The 19530-nt window shown below is 50.3% G+C and overlaps 1 protein-coding gene across 1 annotated transcript in view; it reads right to left on the bottom strand.

Moving 5' to 3' along the window:
* MYO7B (myosin VIIB) overlaps positions 1 to 19530 on the bottom strand; it is a 132178-nt gene that overhangs the window by 73008 nt on the left and 39640 nt on the right. The window lies entirely within an intron of this gene.

Below are 19530 nucleotides of genomic sequence, written 5' to 3'. Positions count from 1 at the left end.
CAATGCCCGCTTATCTCGGGCTGCATCGTATAAGAGCGTCATCAGGCCCTCCCGTGCCTTAAGTTGTGTACTGGGTGTGCCGCTCACAGTTCCCACTAGGAGGCTACCTTTGGCTATATGCAGGTATACACATAGATAGTGAGGGTGAAGAGAGAGTCGAGAGGAAAAGAGGGGGGAGTTTTACCGGAGTTGTGTACCAGCGGAACATCGTCTTAATTGCTTGCTCTTGAAACGTCACACAAACCGAGGATTTGTGGTTGGCTTCCCAAATCTCCTGCCACTCTATCCCTTCCAGCTGCTCCCCTAGGTCCCTCTCCCACTGTTTCGTGTATGCTAGCTCTCCCCCGTCAGTAGTGACCGAGCAGAGATGGGCGTACAGCCGAGTTATTAGGCCCCTAGGCATATGGTCCAGAATGCAAATTCGTTCGAAAAACGTCATGGGTTTTAATGCCGCCGTACGGACCCATGTCTGTTTTACGAAATCCTTTATTTGTAGGTACCTAAAGAAATCGGCAGGAGTGAGGTGGCCCCTTTGTTGTAACGCATCAAATGGTACAACCTCTACCCCCTGTACAAGCTGGTGGATGCGCTGCAGCCCTATTCTCTCTAGGTTCCTAAAGTTGCACGCTGCCATCCCCGGAGGGAATGCCCTGTTGCGTAGGTACGGCATCAGTGGTGATGGGGCCGATGCCAGCCCGTGTCTCTGTTGGGTTCTATCCCAAATGTGTATGGAGTTCAGGATAGCTGGGCAAGTTGATCTAATGATCGGTCTATGTGCTTTAGGGACCCACATGAGCAGCTGCGGGATATCGGCCCCCACCATCAGTGACTCTAAGTCCACACATTTCCTCTCGCCGGGCGGCGAGTGCCATAGGGCTACTTGTGCCAGTTGTGACGCCAGGTAGTAGCTATACAGGTTTGGCAATCCCAGCCCGCCTCTGTCTTTTGGTCTGTGTAATAAGTGTCTCGAAATCCTGTGGCGTTTGTTGTGCCACACGAAGTTCCCTATTGCTTGCTGTAGGGGCGCTAGCTGTGCCTTGGTGACCTGAATGGGCAGAGACTGGAAGTAGAATAACACTCTGGGTAGGACATTCATTTTGACCGCATGAATCCTCCCTATCCAGGAAATGGGTCTATCGTTCCAGGCCTCTAGTTCCCCCATAAGCTGTTTTAGGAGTGGTGTATAATTCTGCGAGAAAAGTTGGTCTGGGGCTGCCGTCAGTTTGACGCCCAGATATTTGATCGACTGGCGCTCAATTCGCATGTGGTGTGTTCTTTGGAGAGCTGCCAGCTCTCCAGCTGGAATCCCTATGGGGAGTGCGCTGGATTTGGTCATGTTGGCCTTGTATCCCGAGACCGCTCCATAGGCGTCCAGGATGCCCTGCAAGGCCCTCATTGAGTTGACAGGGTCGGTGAGCGTTAGGAGCACATCATCCGCGTACGCCGATACTAGGAATTCCCTGCCTCCCACCCGTACCCCCTGTATGTCTGGGTGTCGTCTAAGGGCCTGGAGAAGGGGTTCCAGGGAGAGCACAAACAGGAGCGGGGACAGTGGACATCCCTGTCTAGTACCGTTGTATAGTCTGAACGGTTGTAGTGGTGCGCCCGTAATTTTGACCTGTGCCTGTACGTTGGTGTACATGGCTTTAATTAGTGTTATAGCCTGCTCGGGGAACCCCATGTGGGATAGGAGTGTGAATAAGTATGTCCATGTAACCCTGTCAAACGCTTTTTCCGCGTCCAGGGAAACTAGAATGGTCTGGGTACGAGTAATGTGCTGTTTCCAGATGATATCAATATTCCTCCGGGTATTCTCGAATAGTTGTCTGCCCTGCACGAACCCCACTTGGTCTGCGTCCACTAGCGTAGCTAAAAAGGGATTTAGTCTAGTCGCCTGTATTTTGGCCAGGATTTTCATGTCATGATTGATCAACGAGATTGGTCTATAACTACTCGGAATGCTCGGATCTTTGTCCGGTTTAGGCAACAGAATTATGGTTGCTAAAGACATGTCTAGGTCTGGGGCGCCCCCTGCTCGAAAGTCGTTAAAAAGGGCCGCTAACTGGGGAGCTAACTCGTCTCTGTATTCCTTATAATAGCTTCCGTCGTAACCATCCGGTCCAGGGGCTTTATTCCCTTTCAGGGCCGTTATCACTTGCGCTACCTCTTCTGGTGTGATTTCCGCTCCTAGAGCATCCACACCTGCCTGTGCTAGTTTGGGCAAACCTAGTTCTGCCAGAAATTTTTTTGCCAGTGCCTCATCCTCCGCCGTCCGTGTCTTTGAACCCGGTGTGTGATTATATAAGGATTTATAGTAGTCCGTGAAGACGTCCGCTATGTCTCGGGGGCTAGTTTTAGTCGAACCGTCGTTATGTCTAATGGATGTAATGTGGCCCCCTCTCTGTCTGGGTTTCAGCACCCTAGCCAGGAGTGTGTCCATTTTATTTGAGTGTTCGTAGAAGGTACGCTTGGACCACTTGATAGATTTGGACGTGTCATCAAGGAGCAGCTGTCGTATTGCCAGCCTCAGCTCCGCCAGCCGACCCGCAATTAGGTCGTCTGGGCTGCTCTGGTGTTGTTGTTCCGCCCCCTTCAAATCGGTCAGGAGTCTCTCTAGTGGGGGGCGGAGCTTGACCGTCGAGGAAGATGGCAGCATAACCTCAGAGCTCCCTCTTCCCGGCTCCTGAAATCCGCTACCATCCGCATGTACTGAGCCACAAACACACCCAGAGAACGCGCAACGACTCCCACAACGCACAGCCGACCGCAACTTAGAGGTATGGGGGGCGGGAAAAACAAGAAAGAACAAACCCCGTCGGTCGCTCCGATGTTCCGGCCCCAACACGAGCAAGGCCGGCCATCTTGCCACCGAAACCTAGAAGAGGCCTGCTCGGACTCCGACGGGAACGAACACAGCACAGCCCCAGATGCCCCCCTAACCCTGCGCACCATGCAAACCATGCTCAGGGAAGCCACCGCGGATATCAAATCCCACATGGCGACTGAACTTGACAAGAAACTCTCCGGCATCAAAGAAGACATTGAGGCCCTAACGAACAAGGCCCTCCACACCGAGACCAGCATTAAAGACCTCACCACCACGTCCCAAGCACACACACAGGACATTACCTACCTGCATGCTAAAATTGAGGCAATGGAAGAAAACATGGAAGATATGAACAACAGATCTCGCAGGAACAATATTCGGATCCGGGGCCTAACTGAGACGGTCACCACAGAAAACCTACAAGCCACCTTGCAAAGCCTATTCAAGTCGATACTGCCCGAGGCATCCACTCACGACCTCCTACTCGACCGAGCACATAGAGCCTTGAGACCACAGACAATGAACCCGGACGCTCCCAGGGATGTTATAGTCCGCCTGCATTTCTTCACCATAAAAGAAAAGATTCTCAACCTTACCAGAAATTCCCCACCGCAATACAAAGGGGACCGCCTGGCCTTTTACCAAGACCTCGCTCCATCCACCCTGAAAAAGCGGAGAGATCTCAAACAACTGACCCTCACACTCAACCACCACGGCATCAGGTACATGTGGGGCCACCCATTTAAACTGATAGTCCGGAAAGATAATCAGACCCATATTCTCACAAGCCCAACAGAAATGATCCCGTTCGCGGACTCACTAGGCCTCACCCTACTGCCACCCCCGACACATACGTCCACAAGAGCAGGGGGTATACACCGGGCACAAAGAGAAAGGCTCGCGAGATCCCCACTCCGCACAAGCGACAATCAACATACAGCGAAAGCCGAGAGTAACTCCACGAAGAAACCCCTCAACGAACACCCTGGACTCTACTTGCCACCCACAGAAAAGAAAGACAACTTGAGACACACCTGCTACAACACGGACTGTAATCCCCCTTGCCTACCCGCCAACCCTAGGCTCGAAAGGGCCTTCACAGGACAGGCAGAAGATGGCCTTCCCCATGACACCACAAGCTACATCCCAGCCTTGATCCCAAAATCTACATAGCCTGCTGCCCCACGAGAAATACCTTCACCGACTCCCCACAAAGCTCCACACCCACCTCCGGCAAAGGCCCACTCGAACGGCCCGATCCTGACCCCCACGATCGAACAGAGCGCTGCGGAGCTAGAGACTTTACCACCGATTCCATAAAGACCGGAGGTAACATTGGGGTGCTATTACGGACACGGGGGTAGATGAGCACAGCTCAGGCAGACAACTGCCAATCCACTACTTGTAAACTACCTTAATTACCCGCAAACCTATGATTTTATCTTATATCGTCATGCTACCCAAAGACTTGATTCAGGCCGGGGTATCTAACACTATAATCATAGAATACATTGACAATATTGCCTGCGCCTGAATACACAACTTACACCTTGACCTTGTGAGCAAGCACACGTATAACAGCATGCCAAATCACTCAACCATTAACACACTCACAGGGGCGAACCCACAGCCCAGCCATTGTAACCACAAACCCTAGCGAGCGCACGAGAATAGGAAGCCAGGTGGAGGTGTTGAACACGTGAGTCAGGCACCACACCTCAGCCAACACTGGCAGCCGCAACCCACACGGCACTTGGGACAACGCACACCTATCATACTAGATGCAAAGACACCCCACGCAAAACCACAACACCGCACCAACCAGACCCTTTCCACCGTGGCAAGAGCTAAACTCTACCCACATAACTACACGCAGAGGCTTTACGCCACACAAGAACCATACATACACAGTCCAGGACAACCAGGGTGAGAATTGTAAAATGTAAAAAGTAAAATGTAATCTGCGAAATGTAAAATGTAAAATGTACAATGCAAAATGTAAAATGCAAAATGTAACATGAATGGCAAGAAATGTTTAATTTTATTGTATATAGTTCACAGGTTCTTCCTTTTCCTTTTTCTCATCTTCCATATTGCATGTTGAAACCTAACGAGGTGACCACGTACTCTGACCCCGCCTCACAGACACACAGAGGCCCTAAATCCTCTCATACTAAAAGCCAATAGGCAGTGGCGACAACCCACCACACACCACAAGAGACTACGACGTCACCTGCACCAAGACCTAACTGTTCTCTACCCACAGATGCCGACTCAGAACCACACCCCAGTACTAACTAAAGCCGGGAGGGACGAGTCGACGCTGCCAACACAGACGTACGACCACCTACTCACCTCCTCGACCCACCGACGGATTGACCCCACCAGACTCACACGGACACTCTGATCCCCCAGGACGACCTGGCTGTCACGATCCCGGGGAACCCAACACGCTAACACACACACAGACACACACACAGAAAGTGTGCTGTACCGGTCCTTAGAGTGGCCGGGCTAAGCACACAAAGAATAGTCAGGAGACAAGCCGAGTAAGGGGAACCAGAAAACAGAATAACGAGAAACAAGCCGAGGTCAAAGGGTAGGAGAAAGTCACAAAGTCAGTATAACAAGCCAGAGGGTACGTAACCAGAAAGCACACGTTCACAATCGATACTATAAAGCAAAGACCACAACAGGGCACAGATAGACAGGAAAGGTAAGTATTTAAATCCTAGCCTGAATCCTGATTGGCTAACCACCAATCAGTATTAACAAACACACGTGGGGGATATCTATACCCCCCACTGTGTTTGTTGCACTGTAGCTTTAACGCCGGGTCACGTGAGTGACCCCGGCGCTTAGATAATAGTGCCGGCTCCCAGCGTGCAGCGTTAGACATGCTGCCGCTGGGAGGAGGAGAGGAGGATGCGAGCGGCGTGTCAAGAGGAGAGGACGCCGCTCGCTTAACGGTAAGGGGAGAGGGGACCGCGGGCGGCGACGGACCGAGGGTGAGTGCTGCGAGAGGATTGCAGCCTCCCCTCACCGCTGCCCGCGGAGCCCTGACATAACCCCCCCCTCGAAGACCGCCCAGGGGGCGGGAAGCCGAAGGCTTCAAAGGAAACCGCGCATGAAAGGAGCGGATCAAGGAGGGGGCGTTCAAGTCAGAGACAGAAACCCACGACCGCTCCTCCGGGCCATAACCCTTCCAATCAACCAGATACTGCAACCGACCTCGAGAGAAACGAGAATCAAGGAGAGCAGCCACCTCATATACGTCACTAGAGACCGCGCGGAGGGCATCGGAACGCCTGAGAGAGCCAGAGAACCGATTACAGAGCAAGGGCTTCAAAAGGGAGGTGTGAAAGGTGTTAGGTATGCGCATGGAAGGGGGCAAGGCCAGGGAGTAGGATACAGGATTCACCCTACGCAACACCTTATAGGGACCAAGGAACTTGGGCGCGAACTTCATCGAGGGAACCCTAAGGCGGAGATTCCTAGAGGACAACCAAACCCTATCACCCGGAGCATAAAAAGGAGCCGCACACCTACGACGATCAGCAAACCTCTTTTGAGTAGCAGCAGCACGACAAAGAGCAGCATGGACCTGATCCCACATCTTCCGTAAGGAGGCGAGGTGCTCGTCCAAAGCGGGCATTCCCTTGTCGGAGAATACACCGGGAAGGACAGCGGGTTGGAACCCATAAGCCACCATAAAAGGACTTACGCCAGTAGAAGAATGAGACACAGTGTTCCTGGCAAACTCAGCCCAGGGAAGGAGACGGGACCAGTTGTCCTGGTGTGCATTCGTGAAACAGCGTAAATACAACTCCACAGACTGATTTGCTCGTTCGGCAGCTCCATTAGATTGCGGATGATAGGAGGAAGTAAACGATAAGGAGACCCCCATCTCAGCACAAAAGCCTCTCCAAAACCGAGAGACAAACTGAGGACCCCTGTCAGATACGATATCTTGTGGTATACCATGCAAGCGGAACACTTCTTTGGCAAACACCTGAGCCAACTGAACCGCAGAAGGTAGCTTCTTAAGCGGAATGAAGTGCGCCATTTTGGAGAACCTATCCGTTACAGTCAAAATTACTGTCTGCCCATCAGATGAAGGAAGATCCACAATAAAGTCCATGGATAAGTGTGTCCACGGTTTCTTGGGTACAGATAGGGGCATAAGGAGTCCCAGGGGTTTAACATTAGGGGACTTACACTGTGTACAGACACGGCAAGCCTGCACGTAATCTACCACGTCTTTTTTGAGTGAGGGCCACCAAAACTGTTGGAGAAGACCCTTGTAAGTCTTGGTAACCCCTGGATGACCAGCCATTTTGGCTGTGTGAAATAAAGTCAACAACTTCTTTCTGTCTTTTGCTTTCACGTACAGCTTACCAGTAGGGGTCTCAGAGGGTGCTTGGGGTTGGTATGACTTGATACCATCAAGAAAAAGAGACGAGATAACCAAACGGGTAGTAGCTATTATATTAGTTGTGGGTACAATGGGCTCAGGAGTGGAGGTAATAGAATCTACAGGTTCGTACTGGCGGGAGATGGCATCAGCCTTGACATTTCGATAACCAGGCCTGTATGTGATTATGTACTGAAAACGTGAGAGAAATAAAGACCATCTAGCCTGACGAGAGGATAACCTCTTAGCATCTGCGATATAGGATAGATTTTTATGATCGGTTATAACCAAAATCTTGTGTCTAGCTCCCTCTAACAAGTACCTCCATTCTTTAAATGCCATCACTATAGCTAATAATTCCCTGTTCCCAACGTCGTAATTCTTTTCAGACTCTGACAAGCGTTTTGAAAAGTAACCACAGGGAAGGAGGGGTTCGTCATACGATTGTCTTTGTGACAACACTGCTCCTATACCTGATTCAGAGGCGTCTACTTCCAGTACAAAGGGAAGGGAAGGATCAGGATGGTGTAACACAGGGGCAGTGGCAAATGCCTTTTTTAGAGTCTCGAAGGCCATAATAGCATTAGGATTCCAAACCCTGGGGTGTAAACCCTTTTTTGTCAGTTTAGTGATAGGGGAAATAATGGATGAGAAGTTTTTAACAAACTTTCTATAATAATTGGCAAACCCTATAAATCGCTGTATTGCCTTAAGTCCTTGGGGAAGGGGCCAGGACAGTATAGCTTCCAATTTTGAAGGATCCATGCTGAATCCTTGTTCAGAAATAACATAACCCAGGAATTGTACAGAGGTTTGGTCGAATAAGCATTTCTCTAATTTACAATAAAGACCATTCTGCAACAACCTTTTAAGCACCATCCTAACATGAGTATGATGTGTCTTCAAATCTGGAGAATATACAAGTATGTCATCTAGGTAGACTACAGCACAGACATGCAGTAGATCTCTAAGGACATCGTTTATGAGGTCCTGAAAAACGGCAGGAGCATTACACAATCCAAAAGGCATGACCAGATACTCGTAATGCCCACTACGCGTATTGAACGCCGTTTTCCATTCATCATTCTCCTTAATACGAACAAGGTTATAAGCCCCCCTGAGGTCTAGTTTAGTAAAATATCTAGAACCTTTGACACGATCAAACAATTCGGTAATGAGGGGAATCGGATAGGCATTTTTAATCGTTATATTGTTTAGGGCTCTGTAGTCTATACACGGTCTCAAATCGCCCTCCTTTTTTGCCACAAAAAAGAAACCAGCACCAGCAGGAGAGGAGGACCTTCTAATAAAACCTTTACTTAAGGCCTCTCGTATGTACTCCTCCATGACCTGGTTTTCTTTCTCAGAAAGAGGGTAGACCTTACCCCTAGGAGGCATAGTACCCGGTAATAGGTTTATGGCACAGTCATACTCACGGTGTAGGGGTAGCTTATCTGCCTCCCTTTTTTCGAAAACCAAAGCAAGGTCTGCATACACAGAAGGGACAGAAACAGAAAGCGGTTTAGCCGTGGGCACGTTAAGTAAACAAATGGGACGTACTTGGGCCATACAGTCTCGTTGACAAGATTCCCCCCAGGAGAGTATGTCTAAACAACCCCAATCAAGTACTGGGTTGTGTTTCACTAACCAGGGAAAACCCAGAACAATGGAAGCAGTAGGGGAGTCAATTATTTGGAAGGTTAACCTTTCCTTGTGTAAAGCACCCACAGACATCTCTATATCTTGGGTTTCATGGGTCACCAGAGGTCTCTCAAGTGGTCTACCATCTATGGCCTCAACGGCCAAGGGTGTGGCCTTTTGGATCAAAGTCAAGGCTGCGGTTCTGGCAAAGGTCTCATCCATAAGGTTGTCAGCCGCACCTGAATCGATCAAGGCTTTAGTTGTTATGGTGGTTTTATTGACCAAAAGAGAGACCGTAATAAATGGTCTGGAGATGGACACATGAGGGGACAAAGTCATAACACCCGAGGCCGACCCCTCTCTAGGCCTTAGGTGCTGGAGTTTCCCTGTAATTTAGGGCATGTATTACAGTGGTGACCCCTCTTTCCACAATAGAGACATAACCCCTCCCTTCTACGATACGTTCTTTCAGCCTCAGTTAACCCCGTAGCACCCAATTGCATGGGTTCGGGGGATGGTTGCCTAGGAGCGGGTAACGCTAGTAATGCAGTACTGGGTAGAGCAGGTAACACCCGTGTATCCAGCCGTCTTTGACTACGTCTCTCTCTAATGCGGTTATCAATAAGGATTACATAGTCTATAATATCATCTAGAAGGACAGGCAGTTCCCTGGATGCTATTTCATCCAGTATGTAAGCGGCCAAACCCTCCTGAAAGGCTGTTACGAGGGCGTCGTTATTCCAAACCACTTCAGCTGCTAGAGTGCGGAATTCGATAGTATAATCCGCTACAGATCTGTTACCCTGTCGAACCCTAAGCAGAGCTTTGCCAGCAGAGGCAACCCTACCGGGTTGATCAAACGTGCGTTTGAATGCTGACAAAAAATCCGCAAAGGACATAGGAGACATATTTTCCCACATGGGGTTTGCCCATGCTAAAGCTCTCCCAGACAGGTGGTTTATCAAAAAGGCAATTTTGGATCTGTCGGTGGGATAGGAACGTGGATTCATCACCAGATGGATGTCAATTTGATTGAGGAAACCACGACACAATGCTGGGTCACCACTATAGCGCTGTGGCGGTGTCATATGGACTACATGAGCAGGAACGGGTACTGGAGTGGCAATGGGTTCGGGCACAGCAGCAACCGCCTCCTGGACGGCAGGCTGCAGGTGTGCAGTACGAGCCAGTATGGTCTGCAAAGCTTGAGCAAACTGATCCATACGGTGGTCCAAGCCATCCATTCTAGCCTCCTGATTAACTAGGAGCTGTGGTATGTCAGCAGGTTCCATTATGGCCCTGTTGTAATGTCACGATCCCGGGGAACCCAACACGCTAACACACACACAGACACACACACAGAAAGTGTGCTGTACCGGTCCTTAGAGTGGCCGGGCTAAGCACACAAAGAATAGTCAGGAGACAAGCCGAGTAAGGGGAACCAGAAAACAGAATAACGAGAAACAAGCCGAGGTCAAAGGGTAGGAGAAAGTCACAAAGTCAGTATAACAAGCCAGAGGGTACGTAACCAGAAAGCACACGTTCACAATCGATACTATAAAGCAAAGACCACAACAGGGCACAGATAGACAGGAAAGGTAAGTATTTAAATCCTAGCCTGAATCCTGATTGGCTAACCACCAATCAGTATTAACAAACACACGTGGGGGATATCTATACCCCCCACTGTGTTTGTTGCACTGTAGCTTTAACGCCGGGTCACGTGAGTGACCCCGGCGCTTAGATAATAGTGCCGGCTCCCAGCGTGCAGCGTTAGACATGCTGCCGCTGGGAGGAGGAGAGGAGGACGCGAGCGGCGTGTCAAGAGGAGAGGACGCCGCTCGCTTAACGGTAAGGGGAGAGGGGACCGCGGGTGGCGACGGACCGAGGGTGAGTGCTGCGAGAGGATTGCAGCCTCCCCTCACCGCTGCCCGCGGAGCCCTGACACTGGCAACACGACCATAAGACCAGGTTAGCACCCGACACCCACACTCATATTCCCCCCCTACCCTCCTAGCCCCCCCCCCTAACCCCCTGCCCCCTCAATTCCCATACTATACCCTTGACCCCCATCTTGCCACACGACCCCCTAGAGAGGAACTGGAGATGCCTTCACTACCGCACACACACCCCACTTCAGGACCAGGGGATAAGGGCAACATTAAACCCTCTCAATTCACATGTATATCTATCAACTGTAAAGGTCTGAATAACCCAGCTAAACGGCACCGACTTCTCCGGTGGGCCAACCGCACCAAAGCCGATCTTATTCTACTCCAAGAAACCCACTATGAACAGACAAGAGCCTTCCCTCTCCTGAGCAGACACTACAGGGAGTGCTACTTAGCTAGCTCACCACAGGGGAAAAGAGACGGAGTAGCCATTTTAGCACGCAAGACCTGCCCCATCACCTTCACACGCACAGTAACGGACCCCCAAGGGAGATATATAACAGTGGCGGGACAAATAGGGCCCCACAAATACGCTTTCTCCTCAATCTATGCCCCCACCTACCCCGACACACACTTCTGGAACACATTCCAGACACACCTCCGTCTTTTCTCCTCCCACCACCTCATAATAGGGGGAGACTACAACGCCACAATGGCACCCGAATTGGACAGACGACGAACAAAGACACGACAAGCAAAACCCCTGCCTCCCACACGAAATGACAAATCACTCCAAGCCTTTGTCTCCCGCACACATCTAGTAGACACCTGGAGGATACTCCACCCCACTGAAGCAGACTACACATTCTACTCAAACCCACACTCTTCTTATTCCCGTATAGACATGTTCCTCACTTCCCCCTCCTTACTCCCACACATCACAAAAGCAAACATAGGATCAATCACATGGTCAGACCACGCGGATATACTCCTCTCCTTCACCCTACCACACACGACCAGGAATTGGTCCTGGAGACTTAACCCAACCCACCTACACAACACTTCTATCAAAAATAAAATCCAAACCGACATAGCGGACTACTTTGACATCAACAGAGGCTCCGTTACCTCAGCATGCACCCTGTGGGCAGCCCATAAAGCGGTCATACGGGGCAAACTGATAGCGGCAGCCTCGGCACACAAAAAACAGCAGCTACAAACACTAGAAACGCACCTATCAGCCCTAAGAACACTGGAACACCAACATAAAACAAACCCTACACCTGACCTCATGCCCCAAATCCAGGCGCATAGACGGGAAATACAGACATTCATGGCACAGGACTCCAAAAAAGCCCTCCAATGGACTAGACAGATGTTCTACGAAAAGTCGAACAAGGCAGACACACTCCTAGCCCACAGACTCCGTAAGCGGACACGCAACAAACACATCCCGCACATATCAACGCCGGACGGACAGAAACACACCCTTCCGAACCAAATCGCAAAGGTCTTCCATGATTACTATGCCTCATTATACGATCACGACCCCGAATCACGAAACAACCCCTCCCAAACACGAAATAACATTCAGGCCTTCCTAGACGACATCCCTATGCCCAACCTCACGGAAGCTGGGAAACAAACACTGCGCTCACCTATCACACTCGAGGAGATAGCCCAAGCCATGAAAACACTAAAGCCCAACAAATGCCCAGGACCAGACGGTTTCTCTGGATTATACTACAAAACCTTCTCGTCGTTGCTCCTACCACACCTCCTACACTTATTCACGTCACTCATGGATGGGGAGGTCCCGCCTACAGACATGATAAAAGCCAACATATGCCTGCTCCCCAAACCCCATACATCACACACAGACCCAGGCCACTATAGACCGATATCGCTGCTCAACACCGACATTAAGCTATTCACCAAAATCTTAGCCAACCGCCTCCACCTTATCCTCCCCAAACTAATCCACCCAGACCAGGTCGGATTCATCCCACACCGACAAGCATGCGATAACACCAGGAGAACATACGACCTAATCTGGACAGTGAACCACCGACGACAACCGACCCTCCTCCTCTCCCTAGACGCCGAAAAGGCATTCGACCGAATACTATGGCCATACCTATTTACAACCCTTGAAAAAATGGGCTTTCCCGAAATCTTTGTAGAAACCATAAAAAATCTATACTCCCACCCCACAGCGAGCCTCCTCATCCCGAACACCCACCCACCTTCCTTTACAATTTATAATGGCACACGACAGGGATGCCCCCTCTCCCCCCTTCTTTTTGCCCTATCTTTAGAACCCCTTCTACAGAAAATACGCCAAACCGACATCATCTCCGGCATCCGGATCCGCGGAGAGGAATATAAAATCTCGGCATATGCAGACGACCTTTTATTGACGCTAACGAACCCTATGACCTCCCTGCCCCCACTCATAACCCTTCTAGAAGATTATGCTAAAATATCGGGATACAAATTAAACATAAACAAGACCGAAGCATTACCACTCCACATCCCCGAAGACGACATAAAAGCACTCAAAACAAACTACCCTTTCCGCTACGAGACACAGAGCATAAAATACTTGGGGACACACATACCGGGAGACCTACAACTCACGTACCAACTGAACTACCCCCCACTACTAGAAAGGGCGAACCAAGACCTAGATAAATGGCAAAACCTAACCATATCGTGGCTGGGGCGCCTAGCCTCGGTTAAGATGAACCTCCTACCGCGGTTCCTCTACCTATTTCAAGCCCTGCCAATCCCGATATCCAAAACAGACTTCAAAACACTACAATCCAGAATAGACAAATTCATTTGGGCAGGGAAAAAGGCCAGAATTAAACGCTCGACACTCTACATACCACATAAGAGAGGGGGCCTGGGACTACCAAATCTATGGGACTACCATCAAGCGGCCCAATTAGCACAGATCCAAAACCTGCATGCACCAACAGGACTCAAATTATGGGTTGACATCGAACACAACCTGTCTGGACGGGACTTCCCCTCCCTGTACCTTTGGTTACCAAGATAAGACAGACCACAGATACCCCCCACAACACCAGCACTTATCCACTCAATCCAACTATGGGACAAAGTAACCCGCAAATACAACATCATCAACACACCATCCCCCCCTAACGCCAATCCTCAGAAACAAACAATTCCAACCCGGGATGACACCCAAACACTTCGCGAGATACGAAGACAATAATCTGGTACGATTCCATCAATTTTTCCGGGGACAACAACTTTTACCCTTCACACAACTACCTAACAACACCCCATACACAACCTTCGACCACTTTAGATTCCTGCAAATACGGAGCTTTCTCACCCAACCACATAACCAACAAACAGCGACTACCACGCTCACCACCTTTGAGAAAATGTGCATGAACACCCCAATGCAAAAAGGCCAAATATCTACCATATACGGCATCCTACACCATACCCAATCCACTGAAGCATTATCTTACACGAAGGCATGGGAACGGGATATAGGCCCCATCACTGACCCGTCAGACTGGCAAGACATTTGGGAAGCCACAGCAGCAATCTCCATTTGCGTAACACACAAAGAACAAGCGTACAAAACCATGCTCCGCTGGTACATCACCCCACTAAGACTGAAACAAATGCGCATAGCACCCTCAGACCGCTGCTGGAAGGGATGCAACGACCAAGGCACCTACATACACCTATGGTGGAACTGTCCATATATCGCCCAACTATGGCAAGACATAACACACATGGTAAACGGGGCACTACACAGCAATCTCCCACTGGACCCCTGGCTCTGGCTCTTGTCTAAACCCCACGAGACCCTTACCAGGGCCCAAAACAAAATGACGGCCCGGATCGCGCTGGCCACCCGGAGAACCATAGCCAGACACTGGGGAAGCAACGCTGTCCCGACAGCGTCTGAAGTACTACACAAAATAACAGAAACCATGGAAATGGACAAACTGTCAGCCCTGGTCCACGACACCACAAACTCATACCACAAAATATGGGACCCATGGCTAACCAGAACGATACTAACCCCCCAATAACTTCACACCCGTAGACCCTCCTTCCACTTCCCCTCCACCCTGCCTATCCCCCACCTCCCTTCACAACCTAATACACCCCCCTTACCCACAAACGAATCTCAGATACAGCTGATAACCCTCTTAGATGACACCTACCCAACCCATAGGACGTTCAACGCCCACCAAACATTCTCCAAAGTCATCATCTCTCCTCCCTAAATTGGACTCTTATGGCCCCTAACCCAAAATAACAGGATGGAGACCAGGACGCACGAGAACGACACACCAGGACCAGACGTACAACGCAAAGATAACCCCAAGACACAAATTAGCCCCAACCCCAAGGGGCACACGGGAACCACCCAAGTACCACACCCGCTCATAACAGGTATGACCTTGTACGCAGACTACCACCCAGTAACCTTCCCCCCCATGCTCCTCAAGGGACCATAACTTCCTTTTAATGTTAAGACTAATGTAATTATTGTTATGCGACAGTGATATAACCAACTCTGTTCCGCAACATTGATGTATTGTAACCCTCTCCCGACCCCAATTCTTTTCTGTACCCCCCCCCTCCTAACCCCCCCCCCAAGAGAAAGAAAAGAAAAGAGAACGAAAACAAACAAGAATGTACCTACAATGTATGTGAATGCAATGACCACTATGTATTTATTTTATGAAACATGTTCAACAAGAAACTAATCCTTATCCCACACCTCTTTTCTGTACCCCTTTCCCCAAAAAATAACAAAATCTTTTCAAAATAAAGAATTTATAAAGGAGTCTCTCTAGTGTCTGGAACTTCAGTTTCTTCTTGGCCGTTGCCAATTTTATGAGGGTACCTCTAATGACGGTCTTGTGAGCCGCCCACACCGTAGCTAGGGTCACGTCCGGGGTAATATTGGTCTCGAAAAAGCTATTGATTTCTGTCCTGATTTGGGCTGCTATAGCCTGATCTTTCAGAAGGGAAGCATTAAGTCTCCATGTCCACGGGGTCGCCTCGCTCAATCTCCCTAGTGTCAGTGACACGTCAGCATGATCCGACCAGGTAATGGACCCAATGGCTGTGCTAGAGATCCGCGGAAGGCATCTATCATTAACTAGGAACATGTCTATTCTAGAGTAAGATCCGTGGGGGGCCGAGAAGAAAGTGTAGTCCCTTGTACCCGGATGATGTGCCCTCCAGGCGTCCACCAACCCCGTCTCTGCTATAAACCGTTGTAGATGTTTATCCTGGCTCCCCCTCCCCTGGGATCGCTGCCCGCCTCCACCCGCCCTCCTGTCTACTGCCGGGCAAGGCGTAGCGTTCAGGTCTCCCCCCACGACAACCATCCCGTGGGGTAGGGTGCGAATTTTGGTCCGTAATGTCTCCCAGAAGGCTGGGTCAGGGTGGTTTGGTGCGTATACATTAATCAGATGGATATGGTGGGACAGTAAGGTGCCCGACACTATGACATATCTCCCCTCTGGGTCAGAGTCAGTAGACTGGATTCTATAGGGGCAGCTGTTCCGCACTAGGAGCGTCACTCCATTACGCTTGCGCAGCGACCTGACCTCAGTCGATGAGCTATAGATATGGTCTTTCAGTTTAAATTTAGCCTGTCTCGGTAGGTGCGTCTCTTGTAGAAAAGCTATATCAGTACCCATCCGTTTGAGTTCCCTAAATAGTAGGCGCCGTTTATTTGGGGAGTTCAGCCCCTTTACATTCAGCGACGTAAGTTTAACAGCCATTAATTCTATCCGCCCCGCCCGCTTCTGCCTGCGCCCTCCTCCGCTCCCGCTGCGCTCCTTTCCAGTGTGGCCCCCCGCCGCCCCCTCGGGATGAACTAGGGAATAAGAAGGGAAGATAGAGAAAAAGGGGGAATTGAAAGAAGGAAAGAGAGAAAGAAAAAACAAAATTCTTTATTACAAAGAAAAACTCTGGAGCTCCTCCCGTGCTCCGTCCAGCGTTTGGAAGAGAAACAGGTTCGTGAGCCCTCCCCTTGAACGCGCTAACGTGCTATATGTGATAGTTGCCTAGCAATACCGACCTAGGGTCTGACTGCATATATATAATACAAACACCAAACTCGGGCTAACAGGTATCGAACGCATACCTCCTTGAGGAGGTCAACGGGAACCTCAACGGTTACGTTTATACCAACTTGGTATTCTAACAATTCAACGTCTGGACTGTGCAGTGCACCTGTTCCTTGTGTAAGGGCCCTTTGGTCTAAGAACCTGCTGGGGGTGATTGCCGTGCTTCTCCCACTTCTGCCTCCCCGGAGCCCTCACCCTCGCCCCTCCCCTCCCGCCGTGGGCTCTACTCCCCTGTCCACTTGGGGGGAATTACTGCGTCCCCGTGTCGTGCCTTGCCAAGACTAGATGCGGGGTGGTCCCTCCAGTTATTTTCAGGTCGGGGGCTTGCCACTGTGTGCGGTTACTGGGGTCCCTCCTACCCTGGATTGTGCATTGTAAGGGAGCCTTGCTATGAGGTGTGGGGGAGGTGTATGCGACGTCCCTTTAGCTTTTGGAAGGGTTAATTTACATAATATGTAACAGTGTGCCATTGTGCCTTAATGTACTGCGTAAGTTATTTACATTTCTAAATCAAGCTTCCCCCTGGTTTGCGGTAGGGTAACGGTCGTCCCCCGTATACCATCCCCCTTATCCCTGCGGAAGTTGCTGAGGATTCCTGTGCCCCATCGGCTAAGTGCCCTCCCCCTCTATCATATACAATACAACAATATAGTTACAGTCTAGCAACCTTAATATGGAGGCGCAAGCTATTATTTGGTCTCCCAGGTACCCGCTCTTTTAAACACTGCGTTCCCGCCCTGGTCAACATTGCAGCTACAGTGACTGCCGTATACATAGCTATACAATACATTATCTGTGAGTCCAGCTAGTGTATGAAATGGCCGGCAGTTCGTAAATATGCAAACATATTATATACATATAAACCACAGTAACGTGTAGCAATCATTGGCAAGTTAAATGTCCTAGGGCCCCCCGGTCGCTGACCCTTTCCGGCTCCCGACCTCAGCAAAGCAATAACATGGCGGCTATTTCCTTCCCGCCAGGGAGATGACAAAATGGCCGGGAAGGAAGGCCCAGTCCCCACTGCGACCCCCCAATTACCGATGGCAGGGTCCCCGATACCCCCACCCAAACAACCTAGAGTCAAAGTCACAATGGAGACCACCCAAGAATGTCCCGGCACCCCCCCCTAGCAGGCCACTGTGTCCCCCAAACTACTGTACTGTACCCTGCTCCGGTGTCAGTGTCTGTGTGCTCCCACCTCCTGCCACTCGATCGGAAGCGTCTCCAGCTCAGGAACTGATAGCCGCGTCTCTGGCAATCCGCCGCCAGACGTGATGCCCAGGGTCCCCAGGAACTTCTTCGGCTCTCCGCTGGGGGAAAGGGTGTGTGTCTTCCCGCCCTGGAACCCATCAGGCGGGATGGGAATCGCCATGCGTATGGAATATTCGCACTGCGTAGTGCCTCTGTAACCGGTCGTTACTCTCGCCGTCTCTGGAGCGTGCTAGGGGCCAGGTCTTGGTAGACTTGGAGTTCTTTCCCTTCGTGCTCCAGCCTGGCCGCCCTGCTCTTTTTCATCAAAGCCTCCTTAGTTTGGTAATACAAGAAGCGGACGATAACGTCCCTGAGTGAGTGCTCATCCGCTCTCCTGGCTCGCAGGGCCCTGTGTGCCCTTTCCATGTGCCACTTTTCGTCTGAGAGATCTGGTAGCAAGGGCTTGAAAATAGACATTAGTAATGTCGGTAGCATGCCTTCCTTCTCCCCCTCCGGTAAGCCGCGGAGGCGGAGATTATTTCTCCGTGACCTATTAGCCATGTCCTCTATGGCCAGTTCGGCCTCTGCCACTCGGGTAACCAGCCCGTTGATGGTGGTGACCGCTGCGTTATGGGCCTTGGTTGTCACCTCCAGCCGCTCTTCCAGTCGAGCTGTGCGCGTGCCCAGAGCGGCAATTTCACTTCGGAGGACAGTCGTGGAGTTGTCGATTTCTCCAGCAAGGTAATTCTGTACCTCGGCCAGGCGCTCCAGGATTTGAGCGGTCTCGCCCTTGTGGCGCTCTCCCCCATCGCGTGGTGAGGGTGGGTGTGAAGAGGGGCTCCGTCCGGCGCCATCTTGAGGCCCCGCGGGCCCGATCTTGTGGGCCGCCATCAGGTCCAGGACCGACGTTCCCCCCTCCGTTCCCCGCCTGGTTTTTTTTTTGAGGTTCCTCTTCTCCATGGTTGGAGTTTTGGTGTTGTTTGGGTCGGTTAATGCCAATTTAGAAGCTAGAGTAAGCCAATTTAAGCGCGTTGGGGCCGGAGCTCTACACAAACACGTCCAGCTCGGTCCCTGGTCAGGCCACGCCCCCTGGGTCATATCTTTAATGACCGATGTAATCAACATAAAAATTTTAATAAAAACAAGATATAGAAATATATATATATATATATATATATATATATATATATATATTCCTTTATCAATCTTTTGAATCCTGCTGTAGGGTATGTAACAAGCTCTTTTACAAAGTGATAACAAAAAAAAAAGTGTGAAAAGTAAGGTCAAGCTAATGTGGTATCCTCATACATTCAGATATTAGTACCTACTTAAACAGGTTTAGTTCTTCATACCTCTACACAAAAATACTCACATACCTATTTTTATTTTTATTTTTGCTAAGTGGCATCCATTCCT

The sequence above is a fragment of the Pelobates fuscus genome, chromosome 2 (genome assembly GCF_036172605.1).
Source record: "Pelobates fuscus isolate aPelFus1 chromosome 2, aPelFus1.pri, whole genome shotgun sequence".
NCBI classification, from domain to species: domain Eukaryota; kingdom Metazoa; phylum Chordata; class Amphibia; order Anura; family Pelobatidae; genus Pelobates; species Pelobates fuscus.
This window is presented reverse-complemented; position numbering and strand designations above follow the sequence as displayed.